Source organism: Liolophura sinensis, chromosome 13 (genome assembly GCF_032854445.1).
Source record: "Liolophura sinensis isolate JHLJ2023 chromosome 13, CUHK_Ljap_v2, whole genome shotgun sequence".
In the NCBI taxonomy this organism is placed as follows: Eukaryota; Metazoa; Mollusca; class Polyplacophora; order Chitonida; family Chitonidae; genus Liolophura; species Liolophura sinensis.
Genome location: NC_088307.1, coordinates 4,911,508 through 4,933,073, shown reverse-complemented (window position 1 = coordinate 4,933,073; position 21,566 = coordinate 4,911,508). Strand labels below are relative to the sequence as shown.

At 37.3% G+C, this 21,566-nt stretch overlaps 1 protein-coding gene across 2 annotated transcripts in view; it reads left to right on the top strand.

The window, feature by feature from the left end:
* Positions 1-21,566, top strand: part of LOC135480566 (formin-binding protein 1-like) — a 56,086-nt gene that overhangs the window by 709 nt on the left and 33,811 nt on the right. The window lies entirely within an intron of this gene.

Genomic DNA, 21,566 nt, shown 5'->3' with positions numbered 1-21,566 from the left:
ATTTGTACTGCATATATATGCAGCCAGGGCTGTTTATTTTTTCTTATCACATCCATGATCAGTTCAGTGTATGATACATGTTCTTGTTTATGCACATAGGCTAATATTGTACAATTTGTGCTAAAATTATTATAATAAAATAATCTATTTCACAAAAACAGATTAACCACCCTAGTATTCAAAAGTTTAGATACATGCATGCTTAATAATATCTGGTACCTTCGATTCATGGCTGACTTAAGCCATCCGCTACGGTGCCAGAGGTTGGAATTTCTTTATTATTGCCCAGTTGAACAGTCCCTTAAAGTCATGTACTTCATTAAGCGTCTAATAACTGTGACTTTGCCATTATTTCTTCATTATATGTCATGGCTAGCTGTTATTGATTGGAAGCTCTATATTTAACACGAACATCACTTGTCTTGATAGAACTCTGTTAACATGACATATAATACTATTAAGGAGCTACATATAGACATACATGTCTAGTTCAAATATAGCACCATTAATGCTCTAATTTATACACTTCAGTTCATGTGTAATTCTAACCATTCTTCATTAATTGTCACATCTATATTAGACACACTTATTTTATATTGAACTGTATAACTATTCATATGCCATGTGCATTTTGTCCTGATTTGTTCAAACACTCTTAATGTTTCAAACCTCCGACTGACACAGTGACCTAGTTTTGCCCAGTCATCCACTAACATGGCACTTTTACTAACTTGAACCTTGTGCTGGTAGTATTGTGAAATTATCATATGGGAGGTGGAGTTTTGTGAATAAAATCTTTCTGCCGTGAAGGATAAGAAAATTGAGCTTTTGTTATTGTCCCACTGACATGTAAAAGATATTGTTTATTTTAAAGACTTAATTCTTTATCACTACATGTAACCTGATTTTAACTTGATTGGTTTTCATAAATAATCTTCACACATTTTGTCCATGTATTTGAACTGGCTAGAAGTTTTTCTGTTAAATCTGCACTGGAGACACCCATATCCACATTTGATAACAAATTAATAGTTAAGAGGGATATGGTCTGAGGAAGTGTAGGGATGGTCTCTTGACGTTTTGGTTAACAGGAGTGGTCATATGCATTGTACATGTGTGCTCTGTTTCAAACGTTTGTGGCCGAGGTGGTTAGCACACCAGTATAAGTGAAATATGCTTGAGTATGGCATAAAACACCAATTAAGTAAATAATTAGTAAATCATTAATTAAATAAATGAGTGTGACCAGGTAGTACAGTTTGCATGTGTAATGGATCACAGTCATGGAATCATGAGACGTTGCTGTAGTAACTGATAAAACTTAAATCAAACGTTGATCACTTACTGTACATAAATATGCATGAAGCCACACTAATTTTATTTTGTGCTTTACCAAAAAATTGTAAAAAATGGAATAAAATTAAAATTGTGAATCCAGCTTTTTCTTTTGTCTAATCTTTATTGGGGAGGTGGTGGGGGGTGTTGTTTAAGATTTCAGAATACGTGTATGTATTTAAAGGGTTTCTGATCAGATAAATTGTCTTGAACAGGAAAAACTGCTAGGACAGTCTGCATTTGGCACAAATTAGATTGTTTTCAGATTTATATTCATCTTTATTCCCACTGAAGAAAATGTGAAAGGATTCATTCTGCCTGTAAAGCAAAGACTAATTCTTCAAAGTAATACAGAGATTACTTCATTATCAGAGAAATCTGTGAACGCATATCATATTTCATCAACAGTATACTTCTTGCCTTGTAGATATAGAATACTTCAATCATTAACAAAGTTGTATTAGGTGGTTTTCTATTGGACATATACTGTACTTGTAGCTTGTGGTGAAATTTGCACATTTTACTGAAGAAGAAAGTGCACCCTTGGTGACTAACCTTGTGTTGGTTTTGATCATAGATGCATCTGTGTTTAACTATATTTATATTTGAACACTTGAATAACGTTTCATTAAGTTTCATTAAGTCTCATTGTCTCTTGACTTCAGCATATAATGTAATGCTTTGCTTTTGACTTAATAGTTCTGTTCATAGTAATGCACATATAATTGCTGCCTAATGTACTTCCTGCTGTAGACTCATTGTTTACATCCTCTGTTCAACGTCTAAATCCTGAAATAGAATTCCGCTTAAATGTGAAATTCAGTCTGACGTATCGACACAGTAAATATGCAATCATGTAAATGCAGCTTACCCACTTCCAGAATCAGGGCTTCACAAATTCTACAATGTCATTTTGTTCCGTCACGATTACTATTGACCGCTGTCGTCAAAGTGACATATTCTTGAGGACGATGTAAAACACCAATCAAATAAATACATAAATCAATTACTATTGATTTAAATAGTAAGAATATTCAAAGTAGGTGGCTATGGGGACGGTAGTAGACAGCTATTTGCAGCCTGCCACTTGCCCTTTTTGAACACCCTGGGTGCCGATGTGTCCCCCACAGCAAAAGGGAGACGATCCTTTTGGGCAGTGAAAGCATTCTTTAAAATGTAACTTTGGTCAACAGGTGACATCAGAGAACTTCTAAGGTACTGAAGTGTTAATTCTAAGCTGAGATGACATTGAGCAGTTCAGTATGTCAAATACATTGGAGTTTGTTTGCCTTTCCCTTTAAAACATGATCTTCTTGTTGTTCCACAAATCCACAAACCTTATCATAAAAACAGTTAATTTATGCTAGTTGGAATGGGTTACATGAAATATTGCACTAGAATCCATTTGTTAGGTTTATACATGTATGTCCATTTAAAACTTGTGCAGCCATGATAATCACTATCTTATTGAGCACCACCCCCACCCATGTTATGCGCTCAAATTAGACAGTACGTTTCTAAGCCTTTCTGGGTGTTTAATGTTCTTAGAAGTTTCATGCCTTGAATGTATTCTGGCTGAATAAGAGGCCTGGCGGATAAATTTGTGAATAGATTTAGTTTAGCCCATTGTTCCGCAGAGGACAGCATGGCAGGAAGTATGGACTTCCTTGATTCTGATTACACCTACACATGTACTTGTATGCTCCATTTTATTAACCCTTTGTGTTGTTGGAAAGTATAGTCTGATAGTGAAAATTTGTGTTGCTGGTTTCAAATTCCTGCATTTGTTTTTTTTAATTCTCTGAGTCTGAAAAATGCTGATACGATAACATGTAAATGCTGGTATGGCGTTCAGACCATATGAACATGTTCAAAGTGTAAATATTAAAGTTTTTTTTAGAAATTAGCAAAATAATATCCTCAGCATTGGGTCCAAGAGAAGTACATGAAACTGCACTGCTTAGTGGGAATGCACTTTGTCTGCATGCATTTTGTCACAAAGATGAAAGATTTATTGAGAATTCAAGTCTAATTTCCTCAAAATCTGTATAAGGCTTACTCAATATTGCATAATTTGGCCACTTCCAGATTTTTAACAGTTCACTGCCTTGAATTTCTTTGACCAGTACTCAACATGTGGTATGATAGTGTACAAACCATTTACGGTTTCAGAAGGAGATCACTGTTGGATATTTGCACATGGCTACACGTATAACTAGCATACATGTACATATGAAGTGTACATGTACATTTAGTATGTTATAATCTGTGCGCACACCACATACATGCGTAGTGTGGAGTCAGTAACAACAAACCATTAAGTTCACAAGGATTGAAGTTTAAAACCGTTCAGGTTCCCTCATCTATCTGTTGTCTCTATCCGCTTGTTGCTTAATTTTCTGGATGATCATTCCTGTGCAGTAAGCTAGTGTCATATATTTGTGTCAGATATACATGTAGCAGGGATAAATATTACATGGAGGAGTAAAACCAGCATTGCATTTGTCCTGTTCATCCCTAAAAGTTCCCCTAAAAGAGAGCAACTCACGGGACAAAATTTCTCGCTGTGTAGGACTGTGATTATGTGTACTATTACAGCCCTGTCTTGTTCCATAAGCTTACCTTGAATACCTCTGTTCTTCTCCTGCTGGCCTTTATATACTACTGCTGGGCACCAAATAATTTGTTTGTTTGTAGTTGTAGTCGTCTCAGCTATCAATTCCAGGTAGGTGTTCCCATGTGTCATCACTAATAAATCCACACAAGTATGAGAGTAGTGGAAACTGGATAAATTCTAACTCCAACAGCCATGTTTGAATGCATACTCCTCACAGTCCTTACAAGGGAGATAACTACTGACATTACTAGCAACTAGTATATTTTGTACATCTTGTTTAATGTATTCTTTAACTGTTTGAGAATTTTTTTTTTTTCATCAATGTTGATTATGGGTTCCTTTTATGTCTTTAATGGTGAGACTGATCCTAAACAATTAGTATGCGTGTCAAAATGTCTCACTTACCTGATATTGGCACTGATAACTGTACATGATTTGCTTCACTGTGAGGAGTATGCATTCAACCATGGCTGTTGGAGTTAGAATTTATCCAGTTTCCACTAGTCTTATACTTGTTTGGTTTTACTAGTGATGTCACACAGGAACACCTACCTGGAATTGATAGCTGAGACAACCATGACTATGAACAAACAAATTATTTGGTTCCCAGCAGTAGTATATTAAAGCCAGCCAGAGAAGAACAGAGGTATTCAAGGTAAGCTTATGGAACAAGACAGGGCTGTGATAGTATACGTATTCACAGCCCTACAGAGCTATGTTTTCTCATATATCTGTTTTAATAACTTACCAGAGAGGTTATTTGCAGTGGCTGTAATTTTCACACATTGTGCAATACATCGCTTCCTATCTCCCTTGAAATATCGTTGTGTAGCTGACGTTGTTGTTGGATTAGCCTCATTGCTTGGGTCGGTTATGGATCCATTAGTCGATTGTTTTTTAAACCCAAATTCAAGTGGGCCAGTCATTTTGAATGATCAATATTTTTCGTTTCGCTGCCAACGAATACCATATTCCTAGAGTCATGGAACAGGATAATCTATTTTTGTGACAAGAAAAGTCTCGTACAGGAAGTCTGGTACATTTTATGTAGACTCGATTTTCAGACGAAGCAATGTTTTGAAGTAATTTGACATTTTCTTACAAGTAAAAGACGCCACGATGAATCCACTGGAACACTAGTTGGGAAAATGATCAAAGTAGCAAAATTTCTTGTATGTGCAAATTTTCATCGCTATATATTCAACCAGACAAAAGAATTGTACAAAACATGATAGAGTGGGAGGCATGATTCTGAGCCAGCCAAAGTCTACAGGTACAATGTACATTTGATTATATACATACATCATCATCATGTGTAAATGTTCTTAAATACATGTACATCTGGCTGTTTAAATGTGCCAAATGAATGTACACGTACATGTACACGTGAGTTATGAAAAATGTAAAGTACGCAGGATGTACATGTATCATTTTTGAAATATACTGTGGTAGACGACCTATAACTTTGCCTCCAAAAATGCATTTTTTTTGAGTGAAATAAAGCTTATTAAACAATACTTTTGGTGCTGAAATTTATACTTTTCCAGTAGGATATCATCCTCCTTCCAAGCAAACCTCAACTCACCCTTTTAAGATCAATAGAACACTCAGAATCAGACAAATGTGCAACTTATTCATGGCAAAATTTTAGGTCATTTGCGGTGTTTTTTTTATTTATAGTGGCATGAATTAGGGCCTGTATGGCCTAGTGGTTACTGTGCTAGCAGAGCACAATGGCCCATGAGCCTCTCACCAATGTGATCACTGTGAGTTCAAGTCCAGTTAATGCTGGCATTCTCTCTGGTCATGCATGGGAAGATCAGCCAACATACTATGGATGCTCATGGGTTTTGAGCCCGGTTTCATCCTAGCATAATGCTGGCTGCCGTCATTGTAAGGGAACTGTATGCTTGAATACATATATCACCTAAAACAGCAATCAAATAAATAAATAAATTAATTCACAATGATGTGCTCCAAAATCAGTATATGTTTTGCACTTAGCATGTTTATTTGCATTATATATATATAGTACAGAGCAGATGTTTATACATCCCAGGTCAGGTGGTATGTTTTGTTGTTGTTGTGTTTGTCAGTGGCCAGATTGTGTTCCTTTCATGTCTCATAGTCCATGGCTCCACCCCCTGGCCCCAATGCACAAAGGTCCTCACTTGTATTGTACAGGCAGTGAGGCTAGATAAAACAAGGACATAAGATTATCAACTGGTCGGGCAGTATTTGTGGTCTTTATTTTTAACAGGAAGGAGGCATTTTTTGTTCCATTAACTAGGTTTTTCAAGTTAAGTTTGAGCTTCGTGAATAGCAATGGATACCGTACGCGTGAACATGCAGTATGCAGCCGTAAGTATGAAGGATTTTGCTTAAAAAAAATACTTTTCACAGCTAGAGCTTTTGTACGTTCGTGGAAGATTCATGTACTAAGAAGACATATCATATTGATCTTTGTCTAGTAGACTACCGATTTTGAAACAATGCATTGTACACAAACCAGCACTCCAGTACAAAGACAGTGTATTGGCCAAGCGCATTGTCTGTTATATGGAACATGGTACCTGTACTTGTATATAGGATTGAGACAAGTTTGATATCAGATATGGAAGTGTATAGGTTTCACTGCCTGGAATCTGCGTGTACCTGTGTGTCACTGACTGTAATGAATTGAACATCCTATAAATTGACAATTCAACAGTTTTCTTACACACCTGCAATACTGAAAAATCGTCAACCTTCTCACATGTTACGTGAATTGTAAAATTTTATTCTTTTTATCATATAGAAATTGTGAAAAGATTGAGGAACTTGTCAGAATTGTAATTTTTAACATTCTACACTTGGTCAACTCAGCAACTGTACATGCATTTACATGAAATCGGTGACATGAAAACAAAGTAAAAAGCTTGTCAGCTGCAATCAACTGTAAACAAGAGTCTGCTACAAATAGTTTAATATTTAGTATCATTATCATTTATTTTAGAACTATATTGTCCCAGCATCATGACATGTTTAGTTCCTTACATTTACATAGTCAATTGCAAACCTAAATAATATTAAAAGTTTGCTTAATTCCTTAACTTTCTGATAAAGGAAAACTTGTATGACTGATAAATAATGTACATAATGACACTTGTACAGTACTTCTACTTTATGAAAAAGCAAACCTATTGTTTTGTTTTCATTGTTGATGTATTTAAATAATGTCTAACAAGCATTGCTAGCCGTATGAATCAGTTGCTCATGCATCTACATATGTACACATGCATCCGTATTAAGTATACATTTGCATGCGATGAGCAGTGATTATGATGGAGTTGTTGTTGTACACCCTATGTTTGTGTTGTGTAGTATGCAAATCATGGCTTTTTGTATGCATTTTCATCTTAGTTGATGCCTCAGGCACTTAATCAGTATTTCGTACATGTAGCTCTGGGCCAAAGGTCAGATTTAAGATTCCATGATGAATTTTCATTATGTAACCCAGGGGTTCAGAGATCTGATGATTTTTATGTGATCTCATGGTGCTTTGAATGATGGCTTTGTAGGGAAGTCTTTTCATCAGTTAATATGTTTTACATGAGTGACCCTGTCATGTCACCATTTAAAGTCAGATCAGATTGATATACAGTACCTTTTGAGATGGGCTTCCTGATTGTCTGCAGTATGCTTGGAGTCAATTTCCATGTTGTCTCAGCCGATTTCCAAAGTTTGCCCCTCTTTCATTCGTTCAGGTGGTGATTATAATATGTTTTTACACTTCAGTTGATTTGAATTCACAAAAGCCTTCAAGATGTCATTGTGAAATCAGTGAATTCTGGGTGTTGAAGGGTATCAGATTTTGCCTGTGTTGATGCTCCGATTACATGCTAGATACATGTATATTGGACTCTTAACACAAAGCTCAGTGCATGATGAAGCCAGCTAAAAATTAAATATTTGAAATTGTGGATGCAAACATCTACACAAACTGTCTACATCTTGTATACATGTTACATAAAAATAGACAACTTTGAAATCAGATTTGTTGTATTAGATGCTGTATTTCAAGTTTAGCAGTTTTCAGGTGACAGGTTCTGCTGGATTTATCCACCTTATAGGGCTGGAGAGTTTTTTGTGAACTTTAATTAATTCCTTATAAGAAAATTTTAATTGTTGGCATGAAGGGTGTCATTTTAAATGCCTAATGTTCTTTTGAAAGTATTTTTGTGTTGTTTAGTTTTAATAGTGCAGTGTGGACTCTAAGGCCCCCATCATCCCTTGGCCAATAAGGCTCAGGTCCACCTCTCACAGCTCCGGTTATATGGTTAATGTCCGCAAATTTTTCAGGGAGTGGATTAGTTCATTCTTGTGATGAACAAATGCAAGTGCTGAACGTGGGAAAGTCTTCCAGCAACCTGCCATTGGTGGTGGATTTCCCCCGAGCTCTGCCTGGTTTCTTCCCACCTTAATGGGAAATAAATAATGTGACTAGTTTTTCAGTTGTCCGTTTGCTTGTTGGGTTGTGTCAATTGAAGCATTATGTAGATGTACATGTATGTTGTCTGAGCTTGTGACCTTGTAGCGGGCCTTTACATGTACATGTATATCTCAGTGCTGATATATTTATTATACTGTACATTTAGATCTACCTCCTAATGTTGTATGTATACTTTGCCATGAACATGACCTTCAGCTTCTTTGTTAAAATTACATTGTTGCCTCATGCATTGTGGCATCTCACTCTTATTGTGTAATGGAATACCTGTTGTGATAGATTTATAACTGTGTACATGTATGTATTTTACTCATGAGACAGCCAGTGTTCAGAACCTGTCACTTGCGTGTACATGTAAATTTATCATGAACCCCACATGCTGCGACTGCTGAACAAGTGACATGATCCATGGGACAGAAACTGAAAACTGGCAGTACCTTGTTGACATTGTCTTCCCTGGATACCCATGGGTGACCCTGTTGTTAGTCTTTTGACATCTTATCTCTCCCATCTAAAGCTGTCAATAGTTCTAACTAGTACAATTATACCCATGGATCTGTCACTGTTTACAGGTGGTTGTGGGATTTTAACTTGGCCCTTTTTGCCGATTGCCTGTGCCAAGTCTCAATGCTTTCAATGTGTGGAAGACTGGGTATCTCAGTTTATACTTTCTGGACTGTATTATCTTCTGTGTACATATCTTCTGGGCATTTCTTCAACTGTCTCACCTGTGCGTTAAAAATCATGTGCAGGTAATCTCCGCTCTTGACTGTTTACATGTGGGCTAATACACTATATATTTTCCAGTCATACACGTCAGATGTATATACATGTAAAAAGAACGAGACAAAGGATAGATTTGTAAGGTGGGTTTAAGCTTCGTACGTGTATGTGTGCAAGGTTTAAAACAATAAGTCACTGTGCTGGGATGTACGTTGAACGCACATTTTGATGTTGTATTCTGCAGCAAAAGCTGCATGGTTAACATTGTACGACTCACATACATTACATGTACTATGTTCTAGTACATTGCACATGTGTGATCAGAAAATAGTGCATGTACATATATCCACATAACAACATTTTCAGTAATGTATACATGTACATGTAGTGGCTCACAACAGGTGCTTTTCTTTGCACTAGCTGTATACTATTACACTACAGAGACATGGCTATACAGCGAAAGTATAGATTACCTACAGTGTACATGAATGACATGCATTTCACAATCCACACTGGTATGATCATGTTTAAACTGTGTACATGTGCATACATTATCATACATATTTTTATTATAGACAGCAGTCACTGTGAGTTGAAGTCCAGCTCATGCTGGCTTCCTCTCCAGCCGTAAGTGGGAAAGTCTGTCAGCAACCTGCGGATGGTTGTGTGTTTTCTCCCACCATAATGCTGGCCACCGTCACATAAGTGAAATATTCTTGAGTACTGCGTAAAACACCAGTCAAATAAATAAATAAATGTAGACATTTCCTAATCTCTCTGTTTTACCACCCCCTGTACTACCTACATGTACATGCACTCCTTACCCCACCCCCACCATTACTAAGCGTCACCTCACAAGTTTTATCCGAAATTACACTGGCGTGGGTAAAGTTCACTTTCAGGCTTATAAAGCCAGATTGAATGATAAAGATATCCACTTAATCCTGAGGTACATAGTTCTGACAGTATACTGTTGTCTAGATTGACCCATTTCACAATACTGACCTGGCAGTAGTGCGACACTTGCCGGAGAGGTGTGCCAGTCTGAGGCTGTACATGTACAGTACATGTACATGTAAATTTACGTGTATCTACTTGCATGCAGCACTATCTGTGCAACATACACTAGGCTTTATGTAACACCATGTATTTGGTGTAATCTCAGAGAAAAAGTGTAGACCTTGATGCTTTAGTGTCACCATGTGAAAAGAAATATTATCTACTATTGTCTGACAGGTTAAAAGAAAATGTATAAGCAGGCACGACAGGTGTGAAAAGTGAGTGGCAAAAGAAGAAAAAAAACGTGTGTACGTGTAAGCCTGTTACTTAGATGTGACCTGAAGGTAAACTTAAAAATATTCATTGTGATTTATAGAGATTATACTTATGTGAGTTTCCATCTAAACAGTGTTGAATGTGCCTTATTCATATGCACTGTACTTTGAAGGAATGAAAGAGTTGGCAAAATGTAACACATTACTACATGCAGTAACAGTGCTACATGTGTAACAGGTGTGACATGTGTATACAAGTACTTGCAGATGTACATGTGTGTATGTTGCAGCATATTAAGTTTATGATTACATGTAACATTAATCAGTGATGAGTGGAGAGGTGTGTAGGAATGGTCATGTTCAACATAATCAACCCCATATCCTGACATAACATTGGCTAATGACATGGGCACAAGAATATTTCTACTATAATATGGCGCATTTACGTCTTCACATATTCCCATTAACATAACCTGACATAGTATGCAGGAAAATAGCTACATGTATGTGCATGTAGCTATAAATATCGCAGAAAAAAATCAATGTAATTGGCAATATTCCCAAGACTTGCATACTATGTGGCTTTAAAGACATAGTGAGGTCATTACAGCAAACGCACAGTACCAGCCATGGAATGACTATGTATATGGAGCTATAAGTGACTTCTTGTGGAAAAATATTGAAATATACCAGGAAGTTGCATTGTGATTTTTAGCCACAAATTCAGCATCACTGCATGTACAGTGTAATGTGCATAGGCTTTGAAGCTTGCTTTCTGTACAGGAACATGAATACATTTGTGGAAAGGTAGATGTATTGAAGCAGTTACCATTGGCTGACTGTTCATATACAAAAACAATACAGTTTAAGCATCCATTGATTTTATGTCACATCTTAAACCTGTAAGCAAATGTTATATGCACTTGTGTGCACATTGTGTGTATTTAGTGTTCAGATGGAAAATAGGTTAGCATTATGATGTATAGTTGTACCTTGACAGATAACATTGAACACGTACAACCACTGTACTATGAAAGCACTGGCTCTGTTATATATATATATATATATATATATAGCCTGGCTCTGTTATATATATATATGTATAGCCTGGCTCTGTTATATATGTGTATATACACATATAAATATATACACATGCATGTTGTGCTGTGCATGTAGGTGCCAGTACTGGAGTTGTAAGCACTGATGTTATACGTTATACTGACAGTCTTGATTGTATGTGATGTTCATGTACATGTACATGCCCCAAGCCATAAGGTTTGTGAAATAGTAAGTGAATTGGTTTTATAAGCATGCATGAAGGCAGTGTTTCTATGCCTACCAATTGAGATACAGATGCAATTGATCTGTTGCCGTGTGCACATGACAGGCTTGTTGAAGGGCAGCCCTCTGGCGACATGCGGGTGCAGTGCAGTAAATGAAGAAACACCGTCTGCCCATTGAACTGCCCTTCGTCTCAGTGGCTGAATGTACATGTAGCTGATATTGATTATCCAAGGTCAAGCTACCTATAAATAGAGAGTGCCTTGATGTGTTGTGATATGGAATACTTTCAGATAATGGCCGTATTAAGACTGAAGAAGCTAGGCAGACCCAATTCCCATGCTTCAGAGTGGATGTCCGGCATGCTCATTTTTTATCATGTGGCATATTGATGATAGAATGACCAAATTGACAGTAGACTGACTCATTTGTTTAGAGTTGACAGAATAAATACAGTTGTTTAGCTGTATCTTGCACATACATATACATGTATATATGCAGTATATTAGAAATATTTTGTTTTGTTCTATTTATTTGATTGGTGTTTTACGTCGGACTTCTTCCTATTTCCCTTATACGGCAATAGCCAGCATTATGGTAAGAGGAAACTGGGAAGAACCTGTTGGAAACTCATGAGGATCCGCAGGTTGAAATATTGTTCTAATACATTTATATTATTTTTATGTTATATGATACAGTGGATTTCAAGTGAAGTTTTGTATGTACATGTAGAAATGCTCTTTTAGAAGCACATGTATGGGCATTTGAAGATCTTTAAGATTATTTCTACGTCTAAGTCTCTATAACGAGAAATTGCTTAAAGTTCACAATAAATCTTTGTGCAAGGCTTGAAACAAACCACAAACAGTGGTCCTATAACATATAAGCTGGATGAATAAATCAGAATCAACCAAATTGTGTCATTCGAAAAGTGTTGAAATGGCAAAATACATTACAGTTTTGACATTTGTATTTCAAATGGTACTCATTGCCCACAGAGTTGATAATATCAAACTGTCTGAAGTACAAGTACATCTGCCTGTATTACCGGTAAGTTGACATTTCCTGAATTACTTGAGAACACTTGAGATTGGGTCAAAAGTTTAGATGAGGCTTGAGAATTAGGTACTGACCACTGTCGATGATGGTCAGTCACATATTGAGGACTTGTTCTGTACATGATATTGTACATGCTTTTAGATGGTCCATTGTCACTAGGGTGTCTTCCTGATGATACTACCATAGTACATTTATACTGAATGCCCCTTCCAAGATGTATTGCTGTCACATTATTCCTTGCACAACTGAGTAGATGTCTAATGAAATGGCTGTGAAATGTTTGAATACAGGTATTTGGGGGGTGAGGGAGGGGGGTGAGTTGGTAGTTCTCATACATGTATGCTGCCATGTCTGAACTCTACACGAGTTATCGTTATGAATGGGGACTGTTTCCAGTGGACCGCAAGAGGAGGAACTAATGAAGGTCAAATCAGTGTAGTGGACAATAAATGTATTATGTACATGCACATCTACACTAGCCTACTTCTGTACATACTAAACATGTAGCATCTTTTTTTTTTTTAAATCATCACGCCTGTACAAATCAGCCAGCAGGATTTCCATTTGTGGACCCCATGATCTATGAAAGTTCTGGTTTCTGTGGTACATGTACTGTTTTTGATTGGTTCATTTTGAGACATTTTGGCTATAAAATATTACACAATATTACAGCAGGCCCTCGAGTGCAGTGTTACCTACATGTACACTGTACATGTAGTCCTCGCAAATCATGATGTAACCCTAACTCTACTGCTTTTGTCTGCTCTACTGGGAAATAGTAGGCATTCTAGAACAGGGGATGAAAGAAACTGCAACGTTCACTTACTTATTTATTTGATTGGTGTTCTACGCCGTACTCAAGAATATTTCACTTATACTATGACCACTAGCATTATGATGGGAGGAAACTGGGTAGAGCCTGGGTGAAAGTTCAAACCCCACGACCATCCGGCCAGTTGTTAGCAGACCTTCCCACGTCTTGTACTGTATATACATGTACCTGTCTGTTTAGGTGTCAGAGTTTTTACGTGTACATGTATAGTGATTCTAAATTACATGTATTTCTAACCCATAATTAGTATCAGAAAAAAAAAACTGTTGGGTAAACATATACATGTAGCTCAGGTTATTATCGCTAGTCACATGGTCATTGCAGATTACAGTCCGCCATTGTGAAGAACAGTATAATCTGAAATGGCCATGTGGTATTCTTTAACTTCTACGTATCACACATGTTCAGTGCATGGTTATTAAATCTGAATGCAGCTTATACCCTATACAGAAGCTTGTCGAGTAAATGATGTACATGTACTTCTTCCTGTAATGCTCTCCAGCTTGATTTACTATTCAACTTTGTAGTAATCATTTTGAAGGAAACACTGTATAAGTATGTGTTGCCCTCCCTACTTCTACTTTGTTTGTTTCATTTTTTACTGTTCATTTCATTAATGTCATTTGTGTTGGGGCGCTTGTTGTTAAAAGAGAAATATCTATATCCTAACTCCTTAACCTTTTCGCGTATAACAGAGCAAATCTTAGTGTAATTTATGCACTCTCTTAATTTGAGTTTGAAGACAAAATTATATTGGTCAGTTTCAGGGCTTTACAAAAGGATAATTTTATCTGTCTATACAGAATAATGCATTCATAATATGTTTGAATAAACACCTTGCAAACATGCAAAAAGGTTGAAGAATTACAGTACATACTATTCATGTAAAGAATGTAGGGAAATCTGTGTTGACAGCATTTGTATTCTTTAAGAGGCAGTTTTGAGTACCAGGTAGGAAGTGCAAATAAATCATATTATACATATATACATGTAGACATAGACAATAGATGAACTGGGCTGTGTGGAATGGGTTTGTTAAGACTACATAATTTTGTGACAGTCTGACAATGGCTGACTGTGCAAGTGACCACAAGCTAAATCTGTGCAGCTAATTGTGTCACTCAGGTGCTCAGGTATGTCATTCCCAGTCAGGTATTCTCAGCTACATTCCTGCAGTCTCTGCTAATATCTGAACTGGACAGGTATTCCTCAAGTGTGCTGAGATATGATGAGGTAAAGCCTCATTAACTCATTGTGGTAAAACAATGAATTAATCTGATATTAATATAACTGCTGAATAGTAAAATGTGTTAGTACAGGTAAAGTGGGTGGAAGGAAGCTTTCAGTCTTTACCATATGACCTTGACACGAGCATTTAATCCAGTTGGGGGTAACAAAACAGGTGTGAGTAATACATACCTGTACGCATCACTGTATGTACATGTTCATTATACATTGTTAACAGCGAATTCATTTGCATTAAATTAAGGTACTGCGAAATTGTGTCACTGTGAACAACTACAGTGTGTCTGTTAGCTGTCAAGCAATTGGAAATTTTGCTGTTATGAAGGGGCTTTTTTATTTATTTATTTTTTTTTTTGTTGTATATGTACATACAGTATAACCTGAGTTTAAGTACAGGTATGTGTAATGATGAGAAAGATCAGACACAAATACAGCAGATATCTTTTTGCTGTACATGTACAATGAATTTACAAGGTACTGTACAATTAGCTTATACAGTACATGTTGCGCAGCGTAATGACCCAGAAGTCTCTCGCTAATCTGGTTGCTATGAGTTCAAGTCAGTTCATGCTACCTTCATCTCCGCTATAAGTGGGAAGGTTGAGCAAGCAACCTGCGGATGGTTGTGGGCTTCAGCCCCACCACCCCATTCCCCGGTTTCCTCCCACCATAATGCTGGCTGCCATCGCATAAGTGAAATATTCTTGAGAATAGCAAAAACACCAATCAAATAAATAAATATACAAGACATGTATCATATGTATGGTTCTTTTTTTTGTTGTTGGAAGTTTCAAGGTACTTTTGTCACCTATGCGATAGTATGATTACGATACAACCTTCATGTGAGGAGATTTTCTACCTTGATACCCATAGCTCTGCAAAACAACCTTCTTAATAAGACAAAAAATATATACAAATTTATAATATAAATTCCATGGTAGAAGTAAAAAAAAGGGAGGGGATGGATAAAAAAAACAAGCGGTGTTAGTTCGTGTACAATCAGTGCATACATTGTAGTTAAAGGAACAAATAGATATTGATACAGTAAGACATGAATTTTGAATATCAATAATAGCAGTTTAATATTGAACTGATATTGAACGTACATGTGTAACTTGATCTGTAGATCTGCTTGATCTGTGATTATGGGACTTATAGGGAATACATTTGGATGAAAAGATAAGGCTATTGGTTAATCAGTAGTGCTTAGCTGTGTATTTGCATTTTAATTGTGCTGCATGTGCATGTATACATGTAGATCAGTGGAAAGTAGACAATGTGGCGACACCTGTGGTGACTGTGACTATGCAATAGATAATGACAATGTAAATCCAGTACACATTGAAGCACAAAGAGATTGGTGAAAATTCCAATTCCAAGCGCTGTACTAGACAGAGTGTTTGAAAATCTGCATATAGTAAACGCACTAAGTTGTTACCAATTTTGTACAGTAAATGACCTAAAATTTTACCCAAGAGGTGTCTTTTTTTTAATTAAATGTCTCACAATGTTATTGTTGGTCCTGACACTGGTCCAGTACAGTATCATAGCACAAGATTGTACACAGCCTTGATTTACAAGTTAGACTTACAATGTTTGGTAAAAGCACATGTATACTAGAGTTTACTTAAATTTTTATGTCTGTGTATTAATGCCTTGAATCAACAGAATTGAAATGTGTAAGCTGCAAACTGTATGAACTAAAACTGTACCATCTGCATCCATCTTTAGAAATCAGTGTGACAAATGGCTGAGTGTGCATACAACTTAAAGCAATGTGTAAATTTTACATGGCTAATCTCCAGTCAGATTTGTATTACATACAGTAACTGTTAATTAGGTCTATGCGAGTGACATCTGGCACATGTTCATCTATGCCCCTAACATTATTAACAGTGCATGGTGTTAGGCTACGTGTATATGTACAACATGTCTTTGTTCTACATCTGTAACAACACATCTGTTCATAGCCTATGGGGAACTCCTAAAACTCCTTCCCGCCTGTATCAAGACCGCCAAACTCTCTAAACTTATTGATCTTTCCTTTATTACGTCACAATTGTCGGTGTATGTGTGCTCATAAAACCTGTTGTATATGAAGTACACATGCAGTGCAACGTCACGGAAGAAAATGATGCTCTCTATTGTCATTTGGATACTCTGTGTAGCTAGTCATCGAGTCTCCCATTACAGATGTGCTAATAAACCCTGTACAGTTTTACAATGAACCCGGATTCTCAATAAATTTAAAGGGAACACACAAAAAAAGAATAATCATGAAATTCAGATAAAGTGGTTCATATATTGTCAGACGGCCAAGAAGGTGTACATGTTAGGTAAACCTGTTATTTCAGGACTTTTGACATGAAGTGTTTCTTCATGTGGTGGTAACAGGTACAGCACATGTGCTGTACATGAAGATGAAACCATTAGCTATGAAACCCAGCCACTTCCAGGTATTCAGCCTGGATTAAAATCCCATTAGAGTTGTTGGATTTCCCATTTTGTTGTGATATTTCATGTAATCTAGACTTGATTTCAGATACATTTCTGAAAATCTGGCCTCTGCACCTCTGAACCATTGAAAGCACGAAAGAATTTAAATAGCTGTTCATTTTAAAACCTAATTACATGTACATGTACATCTAGCCACTGTTTTCAATGTTATAAGTTGAGTGAGCGAGTGAGTGAGTGCTTGGGGTTTAACGTCGTACTCAACAATTTTTCAGTCATATGACGACGAAGAAATCCTTAGGGTGCATGTACGTGTAATATGCCTCCTTGTTGCAGGACGGATTTCCACCGCTCTTTTATCTAGTGCTGCTTCACTGAGACGACTTACCGAAGGCAAGTAAGCCGCACCGCCCGAGCCATAATACTGATACGGGTCAACCAGTCGTTGCACTATCCCCTTCATGCTGAACGCCAAGCGTGGAACTTACAACTTCCTCTTTTAAAGTCTTAGGTGTGACTTAATCAAGGATTGATCCTGGATCTACCGGTCCCGAAGCGGACACTCTACCAACTGTGCTATCTGGGCCGGTTCTTATGAGTTGAATTTTGACACCTGGGACACAGCGTCGATCAAAACATGTCCAAATTAACAGCTGTTTGGGATGACAAAGTGATCATCATTACACTGAACACATGTTTATAACTGGATTTCAAATGCTTCAGTGATATACATGTACATGTAACGTTGTACATTTCTAAAGCATTCTTAAGGCATGTGTACATGTCCATGTAGCTGTACATTATATATATATATATATATATATATATATATATATATATATATATGACATAAAGTTAAGTGTGTTACATGTAAACTTGCATGGGATGCAGGTCATATGAACAAAATCTAACTGACCTACCCTATGTGTAATTCTTCAACCATTTCATCCACCTCTGCAACCAATATTTTGAAACATTTGGAGAGAACTGTGAGTTGCAGAGAAATAATTCGCACAGTTTTATGAAGCCTTTGTCTTTAATGACATATGCAAATCATTTCTAGCATCATTTTCGTAATAATTGTGTGTATAAATTCCACTGAGAAAAGTGCTTTAGCGGTCGAAAATGTTGAAGATTTACAGTACTTTCATGTACCAATCCAACATCTGACACTAAATCTTAAAAAGAGTACATGTATGCTATGCATGTTTTTAAATATCTGCTCATGTCCATGTACATACCTGGTACACTATATCTATATGTGTATATACATGTATATATTTACGTAGATGGCCACTCTTTATGACTGCATCACATCTGCCCTTGTTAATTTATCAATACTGCTGTCCACTTGCCAGCTGTCTTGTGCCATCAGCTGTACCAATTGACAGGATTAGCCATGTCTGTATCCCAGCACACAATGCCCCGTTATCTTGCCCTAGCAGTGCCATTGTTCCCGCTCCCTCAACCTGTATGGCCATGTGGAGGATAGACTGATCATGCATGCACAGCTCGGATAGAGTTATTGGCAGCCTTTTGGCAATAACTCATTTGTTGATTCAAAGCAGACCTGTTACATGTACATTTAGTTTGGCTGATCCGGAGTGGAAAATGTCATATAATACAGAATACAATAACTACATGTATGCAACCTGTGGTTTTGGGAAATGAAAATCATTTTTGCCGAGAACAAATGCCATGTCTGTAGGTAAACAAAGGTCATAAAATATTACCTTGGATGCTGAAACTTACATTTCCCGGTAGGATGATCAATCCAACCTCAATATGCCTTTCTAAGATCTATAGAGCTCTTGGAATCAAGCAAATGGAGTACATGTTAATTTGTCATAGGCTATATTTCAGGCCAAATACAGTAAAAACTTGAAATAAAAGCACATGTATTTGATACAATACAACCATTGGCTCATACATGTACATGTATCGATGTGTATACACTTATTTCCATTTTGAACAGCTTCTTATTCAGTACATACATAATGCAGAGGCAACGTTGCTTTCACAGAAAGCAAGCCTTTTTGTGGAAACCACAAACTGGAGGTTTGATACTTCTTCCTCCCTCCTCTCGCTCTTCACAATGTCTGCGATCAAATTAGCCTCATTGATGTAGAAACCAGCGTGGGTGAGATTTTGTCTGTGATGTCTCAGTGTATTGTTTGCTGTCTGGCTGCTAAACAATGCTCAATTGGCTTATCTTAGATTGGGGAATTTACACGACCAAGGGAAGTCAGCGTTACATGGAATCCTTCGTCACACACTTGGTGGGTACATAACAGATGAAGAAGCTCTACAACTGGAGGCACGTCTTGAAATTCTGGAGGGTTTCTGTATTTTTTTCCCTTTTCTTCTTTTTGTTAAAGCGAAATCCCCTAGGTTATTGTCTTCAGTTTGGAAATTTGTGAATTGGAAGTGTCGATTGTGTATTGGGAGAAAATTCATGGATGCAGATAAAATCACTGGAAATCTGGTTGTCGCCAGACTTGGATAAAAAACGAACAAAGTTGTGTTGTTCAGGTATAATCTTTATACACTGTAACACAGGTCTGAACAAACATCACACGATCACAGGTACATATGTACTGGGCTGCAGGTAACGAGGGGTTTTAACAATATTGAAGCCTTACAGTTTCATACACTTGCAATAGTTGTTTTATTATTCAGAGTGACACATCCTGATGTAAACTGTGACAATGTGTTGACTTCTGTTGAACAGAAATAAATGTGATGTCGCATACAGTGTACATTCACATATAGGCATGCATGTTCCAGTGTGTTGTATGCTGTACTTATTGCCCAGTCTCCCCCCCCCCCCCCCCCAGCAACGTTACAAAGTCCTGCAAAAAGGTTTTGCCCAGTGAGGAAAAGAGGAACTGGCAGAGATAAGGTGTAATATACAAGGGCTTGTTAAACCTCAAGCAAACTAATATATGACACATGTACACAGGTATGATGTACTTTGAAGTAGAAGGTCATAAATGTAAGTCATGTGCCTGTAGTCTAATAACAGGCACATCTGCAAGTACATGTAGGTACTGTATTATACATGTACATTAGGCAGCTGGAGATTGTCTGCACAGTTATCTTTCGTTAATTCCAAGCTGTAATATCAGCTTGCATTAAGTTGAATTATGGCAGGATAATATGTATACTGATACTAAGGGTACCGCCGTTTGAAGCTCCCTAATAACATGACTACGTGTACATGTACACGTACAGTACAAAGTGTTGTACATCACACATACATCTACATGGGTTTTCCGTGGCTCAGTTGGTTAGCGCGCTAGCGCAGCGTGATGACCCAGCAGTCTCTCACCAATGCAGTCGCTGTGAGTTCAATTCTAGCTCATGCTGATCTCCTCTCCGGCCGTACGTGGGAAGGTCTGTCAGCAACCTACATATGGTTGTGGGTTTCCACCCACCATAATGCTTTCCGCCGTCGTATAAGTGAAATATTCTTGAGTACGGCGTAAAACACCAATCAAGTAAATAAATAAACCACACATGCACATGTAGTTTATTACACAAGTTAGAGAATTTTCAGCTGATTTCTAGGGAAATCAGAATTGTCAAAGTACATGAATCTAATCATGGTTGTCCAAAACTTTTACCAATATCATATGAGTCATGTAGTAAAACAAATTTCAGCTAATGTTAATGGAAAAGATTTGCTTTTCTGTATTACACACACATGATCTTCTCTGTGGCATCAGGGTTTGTACACGGAATCCATGCTCTGCTAGAGGATGCATGTAGATCTATGGAGAAAACTAAAGTACGTGTAGAACGGGATTATTTACAGTGGAGAGCTATGCCACCAAAGATACAGGCAGGCCAAAGCCCTGTAACTAGGAGCTTCAGAACTGTCAGACCTGCTGGGTTAAGATAGGGGTACAGACCTGGTATACACACACTCTTCATTGCACATGTACGTAGATGTTCTGTATGGATCATGCGATAAACACTGACTTCCTCTGGGGGATTCTTGCTTCTTCAGTGATGTCAGTGCTGTCTACATGTATTGTAGATGTACATCATACTTTACGCCGCCTGTCATTTGAGCGATACAGTCTTGAGTACGGTGCAATACACAAAATGAAATAAATAAATAAATGCTTTAAGTTATTGAAATCCCTAAAAATATGACATCAGGCCTGGACCTGAGAAAACTGCCAGAGAACAGCTCAAAAATCTCCTTCTTTCCATGTTTGGCATGCAGCAGCGGAGCAAATCAAATATTTT